This window comes from Pongo pygmaeus, chromosome 23, assembly GCF_028885625.2.
Source record: "Pongo pygmaeus isolate AG05252 chromosome 23, NHGRI_mPonPyg2-v2.0_pri, whole genome shotgun sequence".
Taxonomy (NCBI): domain Eukaryota; kingdom Metazoa; phylum Chordata; class Mammalia; order Primates; family Hominidae; genus Pongo; species Pongo pygmaeus.
The window spans coordinates 24585464-24612066 of NC_085931.1; positions in this window are offsets into that span (position 1 = coordinate 24585464).

Below are 26603 nucleotides of genomic sequence, written 5' to 3' on the forward strand. Positions count from 1 at the left end.
ACCTACCAATTGATAGAGAAGTTTGGAAACACTCTTTTTGTAGAATCTGCAAGTGGATATTTGGAGCCGTTTGAGGCCTAGGCTGGAAAAGGAAATATCTTCAGATAAAAACAGAACAGAAGCATTCTCAGAAACTTCTGTGTGATGAGTGCATTCAACTCACAGACTTGAACGTTTCTTTTGATAGAACAGTTTGGAAACATTACGTTTGTAGAATCTGCAAGTGTTTATTCGGAGCACCTTGAGGCCTATGTAGGAAAAGGAAATGTCTTCGCATAAAAACTAGAGAGAAGGATTCTCAGAAACTTCTTTGTGATGAGTTCATTCAACTCACAGAGTTGAACCTACCAATTGATAGAGAAGTTTGGAAACACTCTTTTTGTAGAATCTGCAAGTGGATATTTGGAGCCGTTTGAGGCCTATGCTGGAAAAGGAAATATCTTCCCATAAAAACTGAACAGAAGCATTCTCAGAAACTTCTTTGTGTTGAGTGCATTCAACTCACAGACTTGAACTTACCTATAGAAAGAGCAGTTTTGAAACACTCTTTTGGTAAAACCTGCAAGTGGTTATTTGGAGCAATTCGAGGCCTGTGCTGGGATATGGAATATCTTCACCTAAAAACTACAGAGAAGCATTCTCAGAAAGTTCTCCATGATGCATTCATTCAACTCACAGAGTTGAACCTTCCTTTTGATAGAACAGTTTTGAAACACTCTTTTTGTAGAATTTGCAAGAGGATATTTGGAGCGTTTTGAGGCCTATGCTGGAAAAGGAAATATCTTCACCTAAAAACTAGACAGAAGCATTCTCAGAAACTTCTGTGTGATGAGTGCATTCAACTCACAGAATTGAACGTTTCTATTGATAGAACGGTTTGGAAACATTACGTTTGTAGAATCTGCAGGTGTTTATTCGGAGCACCTTGAGGCCTATGTTGGAAAAGGAAATATCTTCACATAAAAACTAGAGAGAAGGATTCTCAGAAACTTCTTTGTGATGAGTTCATTCCACTCACAGAGTTGAACCTACCAATTGATAGAGAAGTTTGGAAACACCCTTTTTGTAGAATCTGCAAGTGGATATTTGGAGCCGTTTGAGGCCTATGCTGGAAAAGGAAATATCTTCACATAAAAACTGAACAGAAGCATTCTCAGAAACTTCTTTGTGTTGAGTGCATTCAACTCACAGACTTGAACTTACCTGTAGAAAGAGCAGTTTTGAAACACTCTTTTGGTAAAATCTGCAAGTGGTTATTTGGAGCACTACGAGGCCTGTGCTGGGATATGGAATATCTTCACCTAAAAACTACAGAGAAGCATTCTCAGAAAGTTCTTCATGATGCATTCATTCAACTCACAGAGTTGAACCTTCCTTTTGATAGAACAGTTTTGAAACACTCTTTTTGTAGAATCTGCAAGAGGTTATTTGGAGCGTTTTGAGGCCTATGCTGGAAAAGGAAATATCTTCACCTAAAAACTAGACAGAAGCATTCTCAGAAACTTCTGTGTGATGAGTGCATTCAACTCACAGACTTGAACGTTTCTTTTGATAGAACAGTTTGGAAACATTACGTTTGTAGAATCTGCAAGTGTTTATTCGGAGCACCTTGAGGCCTATGTTGGAAAAGGAAATATCTTCACATAAAAACTAGAGAGAAGGTTTCTCAGAAACTTCTTTGTGATGAGTTCATTCAACTCACAGAGTTGAACCTACCAATTGATAGAGAAGTTTGGAAACACTCTTTTTGTAGAATCTGCAAGTGGACATTTGGAGCCGTTTGAGGCCTATGCTGGAAAAGGAAATATCTTCACATAAAAACTGAACAGAAGCATTCTCAGAAACTTCTTTGTGTTGAGTGCATTCAACTCACAGACTTGAACTTACCTGTAGAAAGAGCAGTTTTGAAACACTCTTTTGGTAAAATCTGCAAGTGGTTATTTGGAGCACTTCGAGGCCTGTGCTGGGATATGGAATATCTTCACCTAAAAACTACAGGGAAGCATTCTCAGAAAGTTCTTCACGATGCATTCATTCAACTCACAGAGTTGAACCTTCCTTTTGATAGAACAGTTTGGAAACACTCTTTTTGTAGAATCTGCAAGAGGATATTTGGAGCGTTTTGAGGCCTATGCTGGAAAAGGAAATATCTTCACCTAAAAACTAGACAGAAGCATTCTCAGAAACTTCTGTGTGATGAGTGCATTCAACTCAGCGACTTGAACGTTTCTTTTGATAGAACAGTTTGGAAACATTACGTTTGTAGAATCTGCAAGTGTTTATTCGGAGCACCTTGAGGCCTATGTTGGAAAAGGAAATATCTTCACATAAAAACTAGAGAGAAGGATTCTCAGAAACTTCTTTGTGATGAGTTCATTCAACTCACAGAGTTGAACCTACCAATTGATAGAGAAGTTTGGAAACACTCTTTTTGTAGAATCTGCAAGTGGATATTTGGAGCCGTTTGAGGCCTATGCTGGAAAACGAAATATCTTCACATAAAAACTGAACAGAAGCATTCTCAGAAACTTCTTTGTGTTGAGTGCATTCAACTCACAGACTTGAACTTACCTGTAGAAAGAGCAGTTTTGAAACACTCTTTTGGTAAAATCTGCAAGTGGTTATTTGGAGCACTTCGAGGCCTGTGCTGGGATATGGAATATCTTCACCTAAAAACTACAGAGAAGCATTCTCAGAAAGTTCTTCACGATGCATTCATTCAACTCACAGAGTTGAACCTTCCTTTTGATAGAACAGTTTTGAAACACTCTTTTTGTAGAATCTGCAAGAGGATATTTGGAGCGTTTTGGGGCCTATGCTGGAAAAGGAAATATCTTCACCTAAAAACTAGAGAGAAGCATTCTCAGAAACTTCTGTGTGATGAGTGCATTCAACTCACAGACTTGAACGTTTCTTTTGATAGAACAGTTTGGAAACATTACGTTTGTAGAATCTGCAAGTGTTTATTCGGAGCACCTTGAGGCCTATGTTGGAAAAGGAAATATCTTCACATAAAAACTAGAGAGAAGGATTCTCAGAAGCTTCTTTGTGATGAGTTCATTCAACTCACAGAGTTGAACCTACCAATTGATAGAGAAGTTTGGAAACACTCTTTTTGTAGAATCTGCAAGTGGATATTTGGAGCCGTTTGAGGCCTAGGCTGGAAAAGGAAATATCTTCAGATAAAAACAGAACAGAAGCATTCTCAGAAACTTCTGTGTGATGAGTGCATTCAACTCACAGACTTGAACGTTTCTTTTGATAGAACAGTTTGGAAACATTACGTTTGTAGAATCTGCAAGTGTTTATTCGGAGCACCTTGAGGCCTATGTAGGAAAAGGAAATGTCTTCGCATAAAAACTAGAGAGAAGGATTCTCAGAAACTTCTTTGTGATGAGTTCATTCAACTCACAGAGTTGAACCTACCAATTGATAGAGAAGTTTGGAAACACTCTTTTTGTAGAATCTGCAAGTGGATATTTGGAGCCGTTTGAGGCCTATGCTGGAAAAGGAAATATCTTCACATAAAAACTGAACAGAAGCATTCTCAGAAACTTCTTTGTGTTGAGTGCATTCAACTCACAGACGTGAACTTACCTATAGAAAGAGCAGTTTTGAAACACTCTTTTGGTAAAATCTGCAAGTGGTTATTTGGAGCAATTCGAGGCCTGTGCTGGGATATGGAATATCTTCACCTAAAAACTACAGAGAAGCATTCTCAGAAAGTTCTCCATGATGCATTCATTCAACTCACAGAGTTGAACCTTCCTTTTGATAGAACAGTTTTGAAACACTCTTTTTGTAGAATTTGCAAGAGGATATTTGGAGCGTTTTGAGGCCTATGCTGGAAAAGGAAATATCTTCACCTAAAAACTAGACAGAAGCATTCTCAGAAACTTCTGTGTGATGAGTGCATTCAACTCACAGAATTGAACGTTTCTATTGATAGAACGGTTTGGAAACATTACGTTTGTAGAATCTGCAGGTGTTTATTCGGAGCACCTTGAGGCCTATGTTGGAAAAGGAAATATCTTCACATAAAAACTAGAGAGAAGGATTCTCAGAAACTTCTTTGTGATGAGTTCATTCCACTCACAGAGTTGAACCTACCAATTGATAGAGAAGTTTGGAAACACCCTTTTTGTAGAATCTGCAAGTGGATATTTGGAGCCGTTTGAGGCCTATGCTGGAAAAGGAAATATCTTCACATAAAAACTGAACAGAAGCATTCTCAGAAACTTCTTTGTGTTGAGTGCATTCAACTCACAGACTTGAACTTACCTGTAGAAAGAGCAGTTTTGAAACACTCTTTTGGTAAAATCTGCAAGTGGTTATTTGGAGCACTACGAGGCCTGTGCTGGGATATGGAATATCTTCACCTAAAAACTACAGAGAAGCATTCTCAGAAAGTTCTTCATGATGCATTCATTCAACTCACAGAGTTGAACCTTCCTTTTGATAGAACAGTTTTGAAACACTCTTTTTGTAGAATCTGCAAGAGGTTATTTGGAGCGTTTTGAGGCCTATGCTGGAAAAGGAAATATCTTCACCTAAAAACTAGACAGAAGCATTCTCAGAAACTTCTGTGTGATGAGTGCATTCAACTCACAGACTTGAACGTTTCTTTTGATAGAACAGTTTGGAAACATTACGTTTGTAGAATCTGCAAGAGTTTATTCGGAGCACCTTGAGGCCTATGTTGGAAAAGGAAATATCTTCACATAAAAACTAGAGAGAAGGTTTCTCAGAAACTTCTTTGTGATGAGTTCATTCAACTCACAGAGTTGAACCTACCAATTGATAGAGAAGTTTGGAAACACTCTTTTTGTAGAATCTGCAAGTGGACATTTGGAGCCGTTTGAGGCCTATGCTGGAAAAGGAAATATCTTCACATAAAAACTGAACAGAAGCATTCTCAGAAACTTCTTTGTGTTGAGTGCATTCAACTCACAGACTTGAACTTACCTGTAGAAAGAGCAGTTTTGAAACACTCTTTTGGTAAAATCTGCAAGTGGTTATTTGGAGCACTTCGAGGCCTGTGCTGGGATATGGAATATCTTCACCTAAAAACTACAGGGAAGCATTCTCAGAAAGTTCTTCACGATGCATTCATTCAACTCACAGAGTTGAACCTTCCTTTTGATAGAACAGTTTGGAAACACTCTTTTTGTAGAATCTGCAAGAGGATATTTGGAGCGTTTTGAGGCCTATGCTGGAAAAGGAAATATCTTCACCTAAAAACTAGACAGAAGCATTCTCAGAAACTTCTGTGTGATGAGTGCATTCAACTCAGCGACTTGAACGTTTCTTTTGATAGAACAGTTTGGAAACATTACGTTTGTAGAATCTGCAAGTGTTTATTCGGAGCACCTTGAGGCCTATGTTGGAAAAGGAAATATCTTCACATAAAAACTAGAGAGAAGGATTCTCAGAAACTTCTTTGTGATGAGTTCATTCAACTCACAGAGTTGAACCTACCAATTGATAGAGAAGTTTGGAAACACTCTTTTTGTAGAATCTGCAAGTGGATATTTGGAGCCGTTTGAGGCCTATGCTGGAAAACGAAATATCTTCACATAAAAACTGAACAGAAGCATTCTCAGAAACTTCTTTGTGTTGAGTGCATTCAACTCACAGACTTGAACTTACCTGTAGAAAGAGCAGTTTTGAAACACTCTTTTGGTAAAATCTGCAAGTGGTTATTTGGAGCACTTCGAGGCCTGTGCTGGGATATGGAATATCTTCACCTAAAAACTACAGAGAAGCATTCTCAGAAAGTTCTTCACGATGCATTCATTCAACTCACAGAGTTGAACCTTCCTTTTGATAGAACAGTTTTGAAACACTCTTTTTGTAGAATCTGCAAGAGGATATTTGGAGCGTTTTGGGGCCTATGCTGGAAAAGGAAATATCTTCACCTAAAAACTAGAGAGAAGCATTCTCAGAAACTTCTGTGTGATGAGTGCATTCAACTCACAGACTTGAACGTTTCTTTTGATAGAACAGTTTGGAAACATTACGTTTGTAGAATCTGCAAGTGTTTATTCGGAGCACCTTGAGGCCTATGTTGGAAAAGGAAATATCTTCACATAAAAACTAGAGAGAAGGATTCTCAGAAGCTTCTTTGTGATGAGTTCATTCAACTCACAGAGTTGAACCTACCAATTGATAGAGAAGTTTGGAAACACTCTTTTTGTAGAATCTGCAAGTGGATATTTGGAGCCGTTTGAGGCCTAGGCTGGAAAAGGAAATATCTTCAGATAAAAACAGAACAGAAGCATTCTCAGAAACTTCTGTGTGATGAGTGCATTCAACTCACAGACTTGAACGTTTCTTTTGATAGAACAGTTTGGAAACATTACGTTTGTAGAATCTGCAAGTGTTTATTCGGAGCACCTTGAGGCCTATGTAGGAAAAGGAAATGTCTTCGCATAAAAACTAGAGAGAAGGATTCTCAGAAACTTCTTTGTGATGAGTTCATTCAACTCACAGAGTTGAACCTACCAATTGATAGAGAAGTTTGGAAACACTCTTTTTGTAGAATCTGCAAGTGGATATTTGGAGCCGTTTGAGGCCTATGCTGGAAAAGGAAATATCTTCACATAAAAACTGAACAGAAGCATTCTCAGAAACTTCTTTGTGTTGAGTGCATTCAACTCACAGACTTGAACTTACCTATAGAAAGAGCAGTTTTGAAACACTCTTTTGGTAAAATCTGCAAGTGGTTATTTGGAGCAATTCGAGGCCTGTGCTGGGATATGGAATATCTTCACCTAAAAACTACAGAGAAGCATTCTCAGAAAGTTCTCCATGATGCATTCATTCAACTCACAGAGTTGAACCTTCCTTTTGATAGAACAGTTTTGAAACACTCTTTTTGTAGAATTTGCAAGAGGATATTTGGAGCGTTTTGAGGCCTATGCTGGAAAAGGAAATATCTTCACCTAAAAACTAGACAGAAGCATTCTCAGAAACTTCTGTGTGATGAGTGCATTCAACTCACAGAATTGAACGTTTCTATTGATAGAACGGTTTGGAAACATTACGTTTGTAGAATCTGCAGGTGTTTATTCGGAGCACCTTGAGGCCTATGTTGGAAAAGGAAATATCTTCACATAAAAACTAGAGAGAAGGATTCTCAGAAACTTCTTTGTGATGAGTTCATTCCACTCACAGAGTTGAACCTACCAATTGATAGAGAAGTTTGGAAACACCCTTTTTGTAGAATCTGCAAGTGGATATTTGGAGCCGTTTGAGGCCTATGCTGGAAAAGGAAATATCTTCACATAAAAACTGAACAGAAGCATTCTCAGAAACTTCTTTGTGTTGAGTGCATTCAACTCACAGACTTGAACTTACCTGTAGAAAGAGCAGTTTTGAAACACTCTTTTGGTAAAATCTGCAAGTGGTTATTTGGAGCACTACGAGGCCTGTGCTGGGATATGGAATATCTTCACCTAAAAACTACAGAGAAGCATTCTCAGAAAGTTCTTCATGATGCATTCATTCAACTCACAGAGTTGAACCTTCCTTTTGATAGAACAGTTTTGAAACACTCTTTTTGTAGAATCTGCAAGAGGTTATTTGGAGCGTTTTGAGGCCTATGCTGGAAAAGGAAATATCTTCACCTAAAAACTAGACAGAAGCATTCTCAGAAACTTCTGTGTGATGAGTGCATTCAACTCACAGACTTGAACGTTTCTTTTGATAGAACAGTTTGGAAACATTACGTTTGTAGAATCTGCAAGTGTTTATTCGGAGCACCTTGAGGCCTATGTTGGAAAAGGAAATATCTTCACATAAAAACTAGAGAGAAGGTTTCTCAGAAACTTCTTTGTGATGAGTTCATTCAACTCACAGAGTTGAACCTACCAATTGATAGAGAAGTTTGGAAACACTCTTTTTGTAGAATCTGCAAGTGGACATTTGGAGCCGTTTGAGGCCTATGCTGGAAAAGGAAATATCTTCACATAAAAACTGAACAGAAGCATTCTCAGAAACTTCTTTGTGTTGAGTGCATTCAACTCACAGACTTGAACTTACCTGTAGAAAGAGCAGTTTTGAAACACTCTTTTGGTAAAATCTGCAAGTGGTTATTTGGAGCACTTCGAGGCCTGTGCTGGGATATGGAATATCTTCACCTAAAAACTACAGGGAAGCATTCTCAGAAAGTTCTTCACGATGCATTCATTCAACTCACAGAGTTGAACCTTCCTTTTGATAGAACAGTTTGGAAACACTCTTTTTGTAGAATCTGCAAGAGGATATTTGGAGCGTTTTGAGGCCTATGCTGGAAAAGGAAATATCTTCACCTAAAAACTAGACAGAAGCATTCTCAGAAACTTCTGTGTGATGAGTGCATTCAACTCAGCGACTTGAACGTTTCTTTTGATAGAACAGTTTGGAAACATTACGTTTGTAGAATCTGCAAGTGTTTATTCGGAGCACCTTGAGGCCTATGTTGGAAAAGGAAATATCTTCACATAAAAACTAGAGAGAAGGATTCTCAGAAACTTCTTTGTGATGAGTTCATTCAACTCACAGAGTTGAACCTACCAATTGATAGAGAAGTTTGGAAACACTCTTTTTGTAGAATCTGCAAGTGGATATTTGGAGCCGTTTGAGGCCTATGCTGGAAAACGAAATATCTTCACATAAAAACTGAACAGAAGCATTCTCAGAAACTTCTTTGTGTTGAGTGCATTCAACTCACAGACTTGAACTTACCTGTAGAAAGAGCAGTTTTGAAACACTCTTTTGGTAAAATCTGCAAGTGGTTATTTGGAGCACTTCGAGGCCTGTGCTGGGATATGGAATATCTTCACCTAAAAACTACAGAGAAGCATTCTCAGAAAGTTCTTCACGATGCATTCATTCAACTCACAGAGTTGAACCTTCCTTTTGATAGAACAGTTTTGAAACACTCTTTTTGTAGAATCTGCAAGAGGATATTTGGAGCGTTTTGGGGCCTATGCTGGAAAAGGAAATATCTTCACCTAAAAACTAGAGAGAAGCATTCTCAGAAACTTCTGTGTGATGAGTGCATTCAACTCACAGACTTGAACGTTTCTTTTGATAGAACAGTTTGGAAACATTACGTTTGTAGAATCTGCAAGTGTTTATTCGGAGCACCTTGAGGCCTATGTTGGAAAAGGAAATATCTTCACATAAAAACTAGAGAGAAGGATTCTCAGAAGCTTCTTTGTGATGAGTTCATTCAACTCACAGAGTTGAACCTACCAATTGATAGAGAAGTTTGGAAACACTCTTTTTGTAGAATCTGCAAGTGGATATTTGGAGCCGTTTGAGGCCTAGGCTGGAAAAGGAAATATCTTCAGATAAAAACAGAACAGAAGCATTCTCAGAAACTTCTGTGTGATGAGTGCATTCAACTCACAGACTTGAACGTTTCTTTTGATAGAACAGTTTGGAAACATTACGTTTGTAGAATCTGCAAGTGTTTATTCGGAGCACCTTGAGGCCTATGTAGGAAAAGGAAATGTCTTCGCATAAAAACTAGAGAGAAGGATTCTCAGAAACTTCTTTGTGATGAGTTCATTCAACTCACAGAGTTGAACCTACCAATTGATAGAGAAGTTTGGAAACACTCTTTTTGTAGAATCTGCAAGTGGATATTTGGAGCCGTTTGAGGCCTATGCTGGAAAAGGAAATATCTTCACATAAAAACTGAACAGAAGCATTCTCAGAAACTTCTTTGTGTTGAGTGCATTCAACTCACAGACTTGAACTTACCTATAGAAAGAGCAGTTTTGAAACACTCTTTTGGTAAAATCTGCAAGTGGTTATTTGGAGCAATTCGAGGCCTGTGCTGGGATATGGAATATCTTCACCTAAAAACTACAGAGAAGCATTCTCAGAAAGTTCTCCATGATGCATTCATTCAACTCACAGAGTTGAACCTTCCTTTTGATAGAACAGTTTTGAAACACTCTTTTTGTAGAATTTGCAAGAGGATATTTGGAGCGTTTTGAGGCCTATGCTGGAAAAGGAAATATCTTCACCTAAAAACTAGACAGAAGCATTCTCAGAAACTTCTGTGTGATGAGTGCATTCAACTCACAGAATTGAACGTTTCTATTGATAGAACGGTTTGGAAACATTACGTTTGTAGAATCTGCAGGTGTTTATTCGGAGCACCTTGAGGCCTATGTTGGAAAAGGAAATATCTTCACATAAAAACTAGAGAGAAGGATTCTCAGAAACTTCTTTGTGATGAGTTCATTCCACTCACAGAGTTGAACCTACCAATTGATAGAGAAGTTTGGAAACACCCTTTTTGTAGAATCTGCAAGTGGATATTTGGAGCCGTTTGAGGCCTATGCTGGAAAAGGAAATATCTTCACATAAAAACTGAACAGAAGCATTCTCAGAAACTTCTTTGTGTTGAGTGCATTCAACTCACAGACTTGAACTTACCTGTAGAAAGAGCAGTTTTGAAACACTCTTTTGGTAAAATCTGCAAGTGGTTATTTGGAGCACTACGAGGCCTGTGCTGGGATATGGAATATCTTCACCTAAAAACTACAGAGAAGCATTCTCAGAAAGTTCTTCATGATGCATTCATTCAACTCACAGAGTTGAACCTTCCTTTTGATAGAACAGTTTTGAAACACTCTTTTTGTAGAATCTGCAAGAGGTTATTTGGAGCGTTTTGAGGCCTATGCTGGAAAAGGAAATATCTTCACCTAAAAACTAGACAGAAGCATTCTCAGAAACTTCTGTGTGATGAGTGCATTCAACTCACAGACTTGAACGTTTCTTTTGATAGAACAGTTTGGAAACATTACGTTTGTAGAATCTGCAAGTGTTTATTCGGAGCACCTTGAGGCCTATGTTGGAAAAGGAAATATCTTCACATAAAAACTAGAGAGAAGGTTTCTCAGAAACTTCTTTGTGATGAGTTCATTCAACTCACAGAGTTGAACCTACCAATTGATAGAGAAGTTTGGAAACACTCTTTTTGTAGAATCTGCAAGTGGACATTTGGAGCCGTTTGAGGCCTATGCTGGAAAAGGAAATATCTTCACATAAAAACTGAACAGAAGCATTCTCAGAAACTTCTTTGTGTTGAGTGCATTCAACTCACAGACTTGAACTTACCTGTAGAAAGAGCAGTTTTGAAACACTCTTTTGGTAAAATCTGCAAGTGGTTATTTGGAGCACTTCGAGGCCTGTGCTGGGATATGGAATATCTTCACCTAAAAACTACAGGGAAGCATTCTCAGAAAGTTCTTCACGATGCATTCATTCAACTCACAGAGTTGAACCTTCCTTTTGATAGAACAGTTTGGAAACACTCTTTTTGTAGAATCTGCAAGAGGATATTTGGAGCGTTTTGAGGCCTATGCTGGAAAAGGAAATATCTTCACCTAAAAACTAGACAGAAGCATTCTCAGAAACTTCTGTGTGATGAGTGCATTCAACTCAGCGACTTGAACGTTTCTTTTGATAGAACAGTTTGGAAACATTACGTTTGTAGAATCTGCAAGTGTTTATTCGGAGCACCTTGAGGCCTATGTTGGAAAAGGAAATATCTTCACATAAAAACTAGAGAGAAGGATTCTCAGAAACTTCTTTGTGATGAGTTCATTCAACTCACAGAGTTGAACCTACCAATTGATAGAGAAGTTTGGAAACACTCTTTTTGTAGAATCTGCAAGTGGATATTTGGAGCCGTTTGAGGCCTATGCTGGAAAACGAAATATCTTCACATAAAAACTGAACAGAAGCATTCTCAGAAACTTCTTTGTGTTGAGTGCATTCAACTCACAGACTTGAACTTACCTGTAGAAAGAGCAGTTTTGAAACACTCTTTTGGTAAAATCTGCAAGTGGTTATTTGGAGCACTTCGAGGCCTGTGCTGGGATATGGAATATCTTCACCTAAAAACTACAGAGAAGCATTCTCAGAAAGTTCTTCACGATGCATTCATTCAACTCACAGAGTTGAACCTTCCTTTTGATAGAACAGTTTTGAAACACTCTTTTTGTAGAATCTGCAAGAGGATATTTGGAGCGTTTTGGGGCCTATGCTGGAAAAGGAAATATCTTCACCTAAAAACTAGAGAGAAGCATTCTCAGAAACTTCTGTGTGATGAGTGCATTCAACTCACAGACTTGAACGTTTCTTTTGATAGAACAGTTTGGAAACATTACGTTTGTAGAATCTGCAAGTGTTTATTCGGAGCACCTTGAGGCCTATGTTGGAAAAGGAAATATCTTCACATAAAAACTAGAGAGAAGGATTCTCAGAAGCTTCTTTGTGATGAGTTCATTCAACTCACAGAGTTGAACCTACCAATTGATAGAGAAGTTTGGAAACACTCTTTTTGTAGAATCTGCAAGTGGATATTTGGAGCCGTTTGAGGCCTAGGCTGGAAAAGGAAATATCTTCAGATAAAAACAGAACAGAAGCATTCTCAGAAACTTCTGTGTGATGAGTGCATTCAACTCACAGACTTGAACGTTTCTTTTGATAGAACAGTTTGGAAACATTACGTTTGTAGAATCTGCAAGTGTTTATTCGGAGCACCTTGAGGCCTATGTAGGAAAAGGAAATGTCTTCGCATAAAAACTAGAGAGAAGGATTCTCAGAAACTTCTTTGTGATGAGTTCATTCAACTCACAGAGTTGAACCTACCAATTGATAGAGAAGTTTGGAAACACTCTTTTTGTAGAATCTGCAAGTGGATATTTGGAGCCGTTTGAGGCCTATGCTGGAAAAGGAAATATCTTCACATAAAAACTGAACAGAAGCATTCTCAGAAACTTCTTTGTGTTGAGTGCATTCAACTCACAGACTTGAACTTACCTATAGAAAGAGCAGTTTTGAAACACTCTTTTGGTAAAATCTGCAAGTGGTTATTTGGAGCAATTCGAGGCCTGTGCTGGGATATGGAATATCTTCACCTAAAAACTACAGAGAAGCATTCTCAGAAAGTTCTCCATGATGCATTCATTCAACTCACAGAGTTGAACCTTCCTTTTGATAGAACAGTTTTGAAACACTCTTTTTGTAGAATTTGCAAGAGGATATTTGGAGCGTTTTGAGGCCTATGCTGGAAAAGGAAATATCTTCACCTAAAAACTAGACAGAAGCATTCTCAGAAACTTCTGTGTGATGAGTGCATTCAACTCACAGAATTGAACGTTTCTATTGATAGAACGGTTTGGAAACATTACGTTTGTAGAATCTGCAGGTGTTTATTCGGAGCACCTTGAGGCCTATGTTGGAAAAGGAAATATCTTCACATAAAAACTAGAGAGAAGGATTCTCAGAAACTTCTTTGTGATGAGTTCATTCCACTCACAGAGTTGAACCTACCAATTGATAGAGAAGTTTGGAAACACCCTTTTTGTAGAATCTGCAAGTGGATATTTGGAGCCGTTTGAGGCCTATGCTGGAAAAGGAAATATCTTCACATAAAAACTGAACAGAAGAATTCTCAGAAACTTCTTTGTGTTGAGTGCATTCAACTCACAGACTTGAACTTACCTGTAGAAAGAGCAGTTTTGAAACACTCTTTTGGTAAAATCTGCAAGTGGTTATTTGGAGCACTTCGAGGCCTGTGCTGGGATATGGAATATCTTCACCTAAAAACTACAGAGAAGCATTCTCAGAAATTTCTTCACGATGCATTCATTCAACTCACAGAGTTGAACCTTCCTTTTGTTAGAACAGTTTGGAAACACTCTTTTTGTAGAATCTGCAAGAGGATATTTGGAGCGTTTTGAGGCCTATGCTGGAAAAGGAAATATCTTCACCTAAAAACTAGACAGAAGCATTCTCAGAAACTTCTGTGTGATGAGTGCATTCAACTGACAGACTTGAACGTTTCTTTTGATAGAACAGTTTGGAAACATTACGTTTGTAGAATCTGCAAGTGTTTATTCGGAGCACCTTGAGGCCTATGTTGGAAAAGGTAATATCTTCACATAAAAACTAGAGAGAAGGATTATCAGAAACTTCTTTGTGATGAGTTCATTCAACTCACAGAGTTGAACCTACCAATTGATAGAGAAGTTTGGAAACACCCTTTTTGTAGAATCTGCAGGTGGATATTTGGAGCCGTTTGAGGCCTATGCTGGAAAAGGAAATATCTTCACATAAAAACTGAACATAAGCATTCTCAGAAACTTCTTTGTGTTGAGTGCATTCAACTCACAGACTTGAACTTACCTATAGAAAGAGCAGTTTTGAAACACTCTTTTGGTAAAATCTGCAAGTGGTTATTTGGAGCACTTCGAGGCCTGTGCTGGGATGTGGAATATCTTCACCTAAAAACTACAGAGAAGCATTCTCAGAAAGTTCTTCACGATGCATTCATTCAACTCACAGAGTTGAACCTTCCTTTTGATAGAACAGTTTTGAAACACTCTTTTTGTAGAATCTGCAAGAGGATATTTGGAGCGTTTTGAGGCCTATGCTGCAAAAGGAAATATCTTCATATAAAAACTAGACGGAAGCATTCTCTGAAACTTCTTTGTGATGAGTGCATTCAACTCACAGACTTGAAGCTTCCTGTGGAAAGAGCAGTTTGGAAACACTCTTCTTATAGAATCTTCAAGTGGATATTTGAAGCGCTTTGAGGCCAATGCTGGGACATGAAATCTCTTCACCTAAAAACTAGACAGAAGCATTCTGAGAAACTTCTTTGCAATGAGTGCATTCAACTCACAGACTTGAACGTTTCCTTTGATAGAACAGTTTGGAAACATTACGTTTGTAGAATCTGCAAGTGTTTATTCGGAGCACCTTGAGGCCTATGTTGGAAAAGGAAATATCTTCACATAAAAACTAGAGAGAAGGATTCTCAGAAACTTCTTTGTGATGAGTTCATTCAACTCACAGAGTTGAACCTACCAATTGATAGAGAAGTTTGGAAACACTCTTTTTGTAGAATCTGCAAGTGGATATTTGGAGCCGTTTGAGGCCTATGCTAGAAAGGGAAATATCTTCACATAAAAACTGAACAGAAGCATTCTCAGAAACTTCTTTGTGTTGAGTGCATTCAACTCACAGACTTGAACTTACCTGTAGAAAGAGCAGTTTTGAAACACTCTTTTGGTAAAATCTGCAAGTGGTTATTTGGAGCACTTCGAGGCCTGTGCTGGGATATGGAATATCTTCACCTAAAAACTACAGAGAAGCATTCTCAGAAAGTTCTTCACGATGCATTCATTCAACTCACAGAGTTGAACCTTCCTTTTGATAGAACAGTTTGGAAACACTCTTTTTGTAGAATCTGCAAGAGGATATTTGGAGCGTTTTGAGGCCGATGCTGGAAAAGGAAATATCTTCACCTAAAAACTAGACAGAAGCATTCTCAGAAACTTCTGTGTGATGAGTGAATTCAACTCAGAGACTTGAACGTTTCTTTTGATAGAACAGTTTGGAAACATTACGTTTGTAGAATCTGCAAGTGTTTATTCGGAGCACCTTGAGGCCTATGTTGGAAAAGGAAATATCTTCACATAAAAACTAGAGAGAAGGATTCTCAGAAACTTCTTTGTGATGAGTTCATTCAACTCACAGAGTTGAACCTACCAATTGATAGAGAAGTTTGGAAACACTCTTTTTGTAGAATCTGCAAGTGGATATTTGGAGCCGTTTGAGGCCTATGCTGGAAAGGGAAATATCTTCACATAAAAACTGAACAGAAGCATTCTCAGAAACTTCTTTGTGTTGAGTGCATTCAACTCACAGACTTGAACTTACCTGTAGAAAGAGCAGTTTTGAAACACTCTTTTGGTAAAATCTGCAAGTAGTTATTTGGAGCACTTCGAGGCCTGTGCTGGGATATGGAATATCTTCACCTTAAAACTACAGAGAAGCATTCTCAGAAAGTTCTTCACGATGCATTCATTCAACTCACAGAGTTGAACCTTCCTTTTGGTAGAACAGTTTGGAAACACTCTTTTTGTAGAATCTGCAAGAGGATATTTGGAGCGTTTTGAGGCCTATGCTGTAAAAGGAAATATCTTCACCTAAAAACTAGACAGAAGCATTCTCAGAAACTTCTGTGTGATGAGTGAATTCAACTCAGAGACTTGAACGTTTCTTTTGATAGAACAGTTTGGAAACATTACGTTTGTAGAATCTGCAAGTGTTTATTCGGAGCACCTTGAGGCCTATGTTGAAAAAGGAAGTATCTTCACATAAAAACTAGAGAGAAGGATTCTCAGAAACTTCGTTGGGATGAGTTCATTCAACTCACAGAGTTGAACCTACCAATTGATAGAGAAGTTTGGAAACACTCTTTTTGTAGAATCTGCAAGTGGATATTTGGAGCCGTTTGAGGCCTATGCTGGAAAAGGAAATATCTTCACATAAAAACTGAACAGAAGCATTCTCAGAAACTTCTTTGTGTTGAGTGCATTCAACTCACAGACTTGAACTTACCTATAGAAAGAGCAGTTTTGAAACACTCTTTTGGTAAAATCTGCAAGTGGTTATTTGGAGCACTTCGAGGCCTGTGCTGGGATATGCAATATCTTCACCTAAACACTACAGAGAAGCATTCTCAGAAAGTTCTTCACGATGCATTCATTCAACTCACAGAGTTGAACCTTCCTTTTGATAGAACAGTTTTGAAACACTCTTTTTGTAGAATCTGCAAGAGGATATTTGGAGCGTTTTGATTCCTCTGCTGGAAAAGGAAATATCTTCATATAAAAACTAGACGGAAGCATTCTCTGAAACTTCTTTGTGATGAGTGCATTCAACTCACAGACTTGAAGCTTCCTTTGGAAAGAGCAGTTTGGAAACACTCTTCTTATAGAATCTTCAAGTGGATATTTGAAGCGCTTTGAGGCCTATGCTGGGACATGAAATCTCTTCACCTAAAAACTAGACAGAAGCATTCTGAGAAACTTCTTTGCAATGAGTGCATTCAACTCACAGACTTGAACGTTTCTTTTGATAGAACAGTTTGGAAACTTTACGTTTGTAGAATCTGCAAGTGTTTATTCGGAGCACCTTGAGGCCTATATTGGAAAAGGATATATCTTCACATAAAAACTAGAGAAAAGGATTCTCAGAAACTTCTTTGTGATGAGTTCATTCAACTCACAGAGTTGAACCTACCAATTGATAGAGAAGTTTGGAAACACTCTTTTTGTAGAACGTGCAAGTGGATATTTGGAGCCGTTTGAGGGCTATGCTGGAAAAGGAAATATCTTCACATAAAAACTGAACAGAAGCATTCTCAGAAACTTCTTTGTGTTGAGTGCATTCAAGTCACAGACTTGAACTTACCTATAGAAAGAGCAGTTTTGAAACACTCTTTTGGTAAAATCTGCAAGTGGTTATTTGGAGCACTTCGAGGCCTGTGCTGGGATATGGAATATCTTCACCTAAAAACTACAGAGAAGCATTCTCAGAAAGTCCTTCACGATACATTCATTCAACTCACAGAGTTGAACCTTCCTTTTGATAGAACAGTTTTGAAACACTCTTTTTGTAGAATCTGCAAGAGGATATTTGGAGCGTTTTGAGGCCTATGCTGGAAAAGGAAATATCTTCATATAAAAACTAGACGGAAGCATTCTCTGAAACTTCTTTGTGATGAGTGCATTCAACTCACAGACTTAAAGCTTCCTTTGGAAAGAGCAGTTTGGAAACACTCTTCTTATAGAATCTTCAAGTGGATATTTGGAGCGCTTTGAGGCCTCTGCTGGGACATGAAATCTCTTCACCTAAAAACTAGACAGAAGCATTCTCAGAAACTTCTGTGTGATGAGTGCATTCAACTCACAGACTTGAACGTTTCTTTTGATAGAACAGTTTGGAAACATTACGTTTGTAGAATCTACAAGTGTTTATTCGGAGCACCTTGAGGCCTATGTTGGAAAAGGAAATATCTTCACATAAAAACTAGAGAGAAGGATTCTCAGAAACTTCTTTGTGATCAGTTCATTCAACTCACAGAGTTGAACTTACCAATTGACAGAGAAGTTTGGAAACACTCTTTTTGTAGAATCTGCAAGTGGATATTTGGAGCCGTTTGAGGCCTATGCTGGAAAAGGAAATATCTTCACATAAAAACTGAACAGAAGCATTCTCAGAAACTTCTTTGTGTTGAGTGCATTCAACTCACAGACTTGAACTTACCTGTAGAAAGAGCAGTTTTGAAACACTCCTTTGGAAAAATCTGCAAGTGGTTATTTGGAGCACTTCGAGTCCTGTGCTGGGATATGGAATATCTTCACCTAAAAACTACAGAGAAGCATTCTCAGAAAGTTCTTCACGATGCATTCATTCAACTCACAGAGTTGAACCTTCCTTTTGATAGAACAGTTTTGAAACACTCTTTTTGTAGAATCTGCAAGAGGATATTTGGAGCGTTTTGAGGCCTATGCTGGAAAAGGAAATATCTTCACCTAAAAACTAGACAGAAGCATTCTCAGAAACTTCTGTGTGATGAGTGCATTCAACTCAGCGACTTGAACGTTTCTTTTGATAGAACAGTTTGGAAACATTACGTTTGTAGAATCTGCAAGTGTTTATTCGGAGCACCTTGAGGCCTATGTTGGAAAAGGAAATATCTTCACATAAAAACTAGAGAGAAGGATTCTCAGAAACTTCTTTGTGATGAGTTCATTCAACTCACAGAGTTGAACCTACCAATTGATAGAGAAGTTTGGAAACACTCTTTTTGTAGAATCTGCAAGTGGATATTTGGAGCCGTTTGAGGCCTATGCTGGAAAAGGAAATATCTTCACATAAAAACTGAACAGAAGCATTCTCAGAAACTTCTTTGTGTTGAGTGCATTCAACTCACAGATTTGAACTTACCTGTAGAAAGAGCAGTTTTGAAACACTCTTTTGGTAAAATCTGCAAGTGGTTATTTGGAGCACTTCGAGGCCTGTGCTGGGATATGGAATATCTTCACCTAAAAACTACAGAGAAGCATTCTCAGAAAGTTCTTCACGATGCATTCATTCAACTCACAGAGTTGAACCTTCCTTTTGATAGAACAGTTTCGAAACACTCTTTTTGTAGAATCTGCAAGAGGATATTTGGAGCGTTTTGAGGCCTATGCTGGAAAAGGAAATATCTTCACCTAAAAACTAGACAGAAGCATTCTCAGAAACTTCTGTGTGATGAGTGCATTCAACTCAGAGACTTGAACGTTTCTTTTGATAGAACAGTTTGGAAACATTACGTTTGTAGAGTCTGCAAGTGTTTATTCGGAGCACCTTGAGGCCTATGTTGGAAAAGGAAATATCTTCACATAAAAACTAGAGAGAAGGATTCTCAGAAACTTCTTTGTGATGAGTTCATTCAACTCACAGAGTTGAACCTACCAATTGATAGAGAAGTTTGGAAACACTCTTTTTGTAGAATCTGCAAGTGGATATTTGGAGCCGTTTGAGGCCTATGCTGGAAAAGGAAATATCTTCACATAAAAACTGAACAGAAGCATTCTCAGAAACTTCTTTGTGTTGAGTGCATTCAACTCACAGACTTGAACTTACCTGTAGAAAGAGCAGTTTTCAAACACTCTTTTGGTAAAATCTGCAAGTGGTTATTTGGAGCACTTCGAGGCCTGTGCTGGGATATGGAATATCTTCACCTAAAAACTACAGAGAAGCATTCTCAGAAAGTTCTTCATGATGCATTCATTCAACTCACAGAGTTGAACCTTCCTTTTGATAGAACAGTTTTGAAACACTCTTTTTGTAGAATCTGCAAGAGGATATTTGGAGCGTTTTGAGGCCTATGCTGGAAAAGGAAATATCTTCACCTAAAAACTAGACAGAAGCATTCTCAGAAACTTCTGTGTGATGAGTGCATTCAACTCACAGACTTGAACGTTTCTATTGATAGAACAGTTTGGAAACATTACGTTTGTAGAATCTGCAGGTGCTTATTCGGAGCACCTTGAGGCCTATGTTGGAAAAGGAAATATCTTCACATAAAAACTAGAGAGAAGGATTCTCAGAAACTTCTTTGTGATGAGTTCATTCAACTCACAGAGTTGAACCTACCAATTGATAGAGAAGTTTGGAAACACCCTTTTTGTAGAATCTGCAAGTGGATATTTGGAGTCGTTTGAGGCCTATGCTGGAAAAGGAAATATCTTCACATAAAAACTGAACATAAGCATTCTCAGAAACTTCTTTGTGTTGAGTGCATTCAACTCACAGACTTGAACTTACCTATAGAAAGAGCAGTTTTGAAACACTCTTTTGGTAAAATCTGCAAGTGGTTATTTGGAGCACTTCGAGGCCTGTGCTGGGATGTGGAATATCTTCACCTAAAAACTACAGAGAAGCATTCTCAGAAAGTTCTTCATGATGCATTCATTCAACTCACAGAGTTGAACCTTCCTTTTGATAGAACAGTTTTGAAACACTCTTTTTGTAGAATCTGCAAGAGGATATTTGGAGCATTTTGAGGCCTATGCTGCAAAAGGAAATATCTTCACATAAAAGCTAGACGGAAGCATTCTCTGAAACTTCTTTGTGATGAGTGCATTCAGCTCACAGACTTGAAGCTTCCTGTGGAAAGAGCAGTTTGGAAACACTCTTCTTATAGAATCTTCAAGTGGATATTTGAAGCGCTTTGAGGCCAATGCTGGGACATGAAATCTCTTCACCTAAAAACTAGACAGAAGCATTCTGAGAAACTTCTTTGCAATGAGTGCATTCAACTCACAGACTTGAACATTTCTTTTGATAGAACAGTTTGGAAACATTACGTTTGTAGAATCTGCAAGTGTTTATTCGGAGCACCTTGAGGCCTATGTTGGAAAAGGAAATATCTTCACATAAAAACTAGAGAGAAGGATTCTCAGAAACTTCTTTGTGATGAGTTCATTCAACTCACAGAGTTGAACCTACCAATTGATAGAGAAGTTTGGAAACACTCTTTCTGTAGAATCTGCAAGTGGATATTTGGAGCCGTTTGAGGCCTATGCTGGAAAAGGAAATATCTTCACATAAAAACTGAACAGAAGCATTCTCAGAAACTTCTTTGTGTTGAGTGCATTCAACTCACAGACTTGAACTTACCTGTAGAAAGAGCAGTTTTGAAACACTCTTTTGGTAAAATCTGCAAGTGGTTATTTGGAGCACTTCGAGGCCTGTGCTGGGATATGGAATATCTTCACCTAAAAACTACAGAGAAGCATTCTCAGAAAGTTCTTCACGATGCATTCATTCAACTCACATAGTTGAACCTTCCTTTTGATAGAACAGTTTGGAAACACTCTTTTTGTAGAATCTGCAAGAGGATATTTGGAGCGTTTTGAGGCCAATGCTGGAAAAGGAAATATCTTCAGCTAAAAATTAGACAGAAGCATTCTCAGAAACTTCTGTGTGATGAGTGCATTCAACTCACAGACTTGAACGTTTCTTTTGATAGAACAGTTTTGAAACATTACGTTTGTAGAATCTGCAAGTGTTTATTCGGAGCACCTTGAGGCCTATGTTGGAAAAGGAAATATCTTCACATAAAAACTAGAGAGAAGGATTCTCAGAAACATCTTTGTGATGAGTTCATTCAACTCACAGAGTTGAACCTACCAATTGATAGAGAAGTTTGGAAACACTCTTTTTGTAGAATCTGCAAGTGGATATTTGGAGCCGTTTGAGGGCTATGCTGGAAAAGGAAATATCTTCACATAAAAACTGAACAGAAGCATTCTCAGAAACTTCTTTTTGTTGAGTGCATTCAAGTCACAGACTTGAACTTACCTGTACAAAGAGCAGTTTTGAAACACTCTTTTGGTAATATCTGCAAGTGGTTATTTGGAGCACTTGGAGGCCTGTGCTGGGATATGGAATATCTTCACCTAAAAACTACAGAGAAGCATTCTCAGAAAGTCCTTCATGATACCTTCATTCAACTCACAGAGTTGAACCTTCCTTTTGATAGAACAGTTTTGAAACACTCTTTTTGTAGAATCTGCAAGAGGATATTTGGAGCGTTTTGAGGCCTATGCTGGAAAAGGAAATATCTTCACATAAAAACTAGACGGAAGCATTCTCTGAAACTTCTTTGTGATGAGTGCATTCAACTCACAGACTTGAAGCTTCCTTTGGAAAGAGCAGTTTGGAAACACTCTTCTTATAGAATCTTCAAGTGGATATTTGGAGCGCTTTGAGGCCTCTGCTGGGACATGAAATCTCTTCACCTAAAAACTAGACAGAAGCATTCTCAGAAACTTCTTTGTGATGAGTGCATTCAACTCACAGACTTGAACTTGCCTGTAGAAAGAGCAGTTTTGAAACACACTTTTGGTAAAATCTGCAAGTGGTTATTTGGAGCACTTCGAGGCCTGTGCTGGGATATGGAATATCTTCACCTAAAAACTACAGAGAAGCATTCTCAGAAAGTTCTTCACGATGCATTAATTCAACTCACAGAGTTGAACCTTCCTTTTGATAGAACAGTTTTGAAACACTCTTTTTGTAGAATCTGCAAGAGGATATTTGGAGCGTTTTGAGGCCTATGCTGGAAAAGGAAATATCTTCACCTAAAAACTAGACAGAAGCATTCTGAGAAACTTCTTTGCAATGAGTGCATTCAACTCACAGACTTGAACGTTTCTTTTGATAGAACAGTTTGGAAACATTACGTTTGTAGAATCTGCTAGTGTTTATTCGGAGCACCTTGAGGCCTATGTTGGAAAAGGAAATATCTTCACATAAAAACTAGAGAGAAGGATTCTCAGAAACTTCTTTGTGATGAGTTCATTCAACTCACAGAGTTGAACCTACCAATTGATAGAGAAGTTTGGAAACACTCTTTTTGTAGAATCTGCAAGTGGATATTTGGAGCTGTTTGAGGGCTATGCTGGAAAAGGAAATATCTTCACATAAAAACTGAACAGAAGCATTCTGAGAAACTTCTTTGTGTTGAGTGCATTCAACTCACAGACTTGAACTTACCTGTAGAAAGAGCAGTTTTGAAACACTCTTTTGGTAAAATCTGCAAGTGGTTATTTGGAGCACTTCGAGGCCTGTGCTGGGATATGGAATATCTTCACCTAAAAACTACAGAGAAGCATTCTCAGAAAGTTCTTCACGATGCATTCATTCAACTCACAGAGTTGAACCTTCCTTTTGATAGAACAGTTTTGAAACACTCTTTTTGTAGAATCTGCAAGAGGATATTTGGAGCGTTTTGAGGCCTATGCTGGAAAAGGAAATATCTTCACCTAAAAACTAGACAGAAGCATTCTCAGAAACTTCTGTGTGATGAGTGCATTCAACTCACAGACTTGAACGTTTCTTTTGATAGAACAGTTTGGAAACATTACGTTTGTAGAATCTGCAAGTGTTTATTCGGAGCACCTTGAGGCCTATGTTGGAAAAGGAAATATCTTCACATAAAAACTAGAGAGAAGGATTCTCAGAAACTTCTTTGTGATGAGTTCATTCAACTCACAGAGTTGAACCTACCAATTGATAGAGAAGTTTGGAAACACTCTTTTTGTAGAATCTGCAAGTGGATATTTGGAGCGTTTTGAGGCCTATGCTGGAAAAGGAAATATCTTCACAAAAAAACTGAACACAAGCATTCTCAGAAACTTCTTTGTGTTGAGTGCATTCAACTCACAGACTTGAACTTACCTGTAGAAAGAGCGGTTTTGAAACACTCTTTTGGTAAAATCTGCAAGTGGTTATTTGGAGCACTTCGAGGACTGTGCTGGGATATGGAATATCTTCACCTAAAAACTACAGAGAAGCATTCTCAGAAAGTTCTTCACGATGCATTCATTCAACTCACAGAGTTGAACCTTCCTTTTGATAGAACAGTTTTGAAACACTCTTTTTGTAGAATCTGCAAGAGGATATTTGGAGCGTTTTGAGGCCTATGCTGGAAAAGGAAATATCTTCACCTAAAAACTAGACAGAAGCATTCTCAGAAACTTCTGTGTGATGAGTGCATTCAACTCACAGACTTGAACGTTTCTTTTGATAGAACAGTTTGGAAACATTACGTTTGTAGAATCTGCAAGTGTTTATTCGGAGCACCTTGAGGCCTATGTTGGAAAAGGAAATATCTTCACATAAAAACTAGAGAGAAGGATTCTCAGAAACTTCTTTGTGATGAGTTCATTCAACTCACAGAGTTGAACCTACCAATTGATAGAGAAGTTTGGAAACACTCTTTTTGTAGAATCTGCAAGTGGATATTTGGAGCCGTTTGAGGCCTATGCTGGAAAAGGAAATATCTTCACATAAAAACTGAACAGAAGCATTCTCAGAAACTTCTTTGTGTTGAGTGCATTCAACTCACAGACTTGAACTTACCTGTGGAAAGAGCAGTTTTGAAACACTCTTTTGGTAAAATCTGCAAGTGGTTATTTGGAGCACTTCGAGGCCTGTGCTGGGATATGGAATATCTTCACCTAAAAACTACAGAGAAGCATTCTCAGAAAGTTCTTCACGATGCATTCATTCAACTCACAGAGTTGAACCTTCCTTTTGATAGAACAGTTTGGAAACACTCTTTTTGTAGAATCTGCAAGAGGATATTTGGAGCGTTTTGAGGCCTATGCTGGAAAAGGAAATATCTTCACCTAAAAACTAGACAGAAGCATTCTCAGAAACTTCTGTGTGATGAGTGCATTCAACTCACAGACTTGAACGTTTCTTTTGATAGAACAGTTTGGAAACATTACGTTTGTAGAATCTGCAAGTGTTTATTCGGAGCACCTTGAGGCCTATGTTGGAAAAGGAAATATCTTCACATAAAAACTAGAGAGAAGGATTCTCAGAAATTCCTTTGTGATGAGTTCATTCAACTCACAGAGTTGAACCTACCAATTGATAGAGAAGTTTGGAAACACTCTTTTTGTAGAATCTGCAAGTGGATATTTGGAGCGTTTTGAGGCCTATGCTGGAAAAGGAAATATCTTCACATAAAAACTGAACAGAAGCATTCTCAGAAACTTCTTTGTGTTGAGTGCATTCAACTCACAGACTTGAACTTACCTGTAGAAAGAGCAGTTTTGAAACACTCTTTTGGTAAAATCTGCAAGTGGTTATTTGGAGCACTTCGAGGCCTGTGCTGGGATATGGAATACCTTCACCTAGAAACTACAGAGAAGCATTCTCAGAAAGTTCTTCACGATGCATTCATTCAACTCACAGAGTTGAACCTTCCTTTTGATAGAACAGTTTTGAAACACTCTTTTTGTAGAATCTGCAAGAGGATATTTGGAGCGTTTTGAGGCCTATGCTGGAAAAGGAAATATCTTCACCTAAAAACTAGACAGAAGCATTCTCAGAAACTTCTGTGTGATGAGTGCATTCAACTCACAGACTTGAACGTTTCTTTTCATAGAACAGTTTGGAAACATTACGTTTGTAGAATCTGCAAGTGTTTATTCGGAGCACCTTGAGGCCTATGTTGGAAAAGGAAATATCTTCACATAAAAACTAGAGAGAAGGATTCTCAGAAACTTCTTTGTGATGAGTTCATTCAACTCACAGAGTTGAACCTACCAATTGATAGAGAAGTTTGGAAACACTCTTTTTGTGGAATCTGCAAGTGGATATTTGGAGCCGTTTGAGGCCTATGCTGGAAAAGGAAATATCTTCACATAAAAACTGAACAGAAGCATTCTCAGAAACTTCTTTGTGTTGAGTGCATTCAACTCACAGACTTGAACTTACCTGTAGAAAGAGCAGTTTTGAAACACTCTTTTGGTAAAATCTGCAAGTGGTTATTTGGAGCACTTCGAGGCCTGTGCTGGGATATGGAATATCTTCACCTAAAAACTACAGAGAAGCATTCTCAGAAAGTTCTTCACGATGCATTCATTCAACTCACAGAGTTGAACCTTCCTTTTGATAGAACAGTTTTGAAACACTCTTTTTGTAGAATCTGCAAGAGGATATTTGGAGCGTTTTGAGGCCTATGCTGGAAAAGGAAATATCTTCACCTAAAAACTAGACAGAAGCATTCTCAGAAACTTCTGTGTGATGAGTGCATTCAACTCACAGACTTGAATGTTTCTTTTGATAGAACAGTTTGGAAACATTACGTTTGTAGAATCTGCAAGTGTTTATTCGGAGCACCTTGAGGCCTATGTTGGAAAAGGAAATATCTTCACATAAAAACTAGAGAGAAGGATTCTCAGAAACTTCTTTGTGATGAGTTCATTCAACTCACAGAGTTGAACCTACCAATTGATAGAGAAGTTTGGAAACACCCTTTTTGTAGAATCTGCAAGTGGATATTTGGAGCCGTTTGAGGCCTATGCTGGAAAAGGAAATATCTTCACATAAAAACTGAACAGAAGCATTCTCAGAAACTTCTTTGTGTTGAGTGCATTCAACTCACAGACTTGAACTTACCTGTAGAAAGAGCAGTTTTCAAACACTCTTTTGGTAAAATCTGCAAGTGGTTATTTGGAGCACTTCGAGGCCTGTGCTGGGATATGGAATATCTTCACCTAAAAACTACAGAGAAGCATTCTCAGAAAGTTCTTCACGATGCATTCATTCACCTCACAGAGTTGAACCTTCCTTTTGATAGAACAGTTTGGAAATACTCTTTTTGTAGGATCTGCAAGAGGATATTTGGAGCGTTTTGAGGCCTATGCTGGAAAAGGAAATAT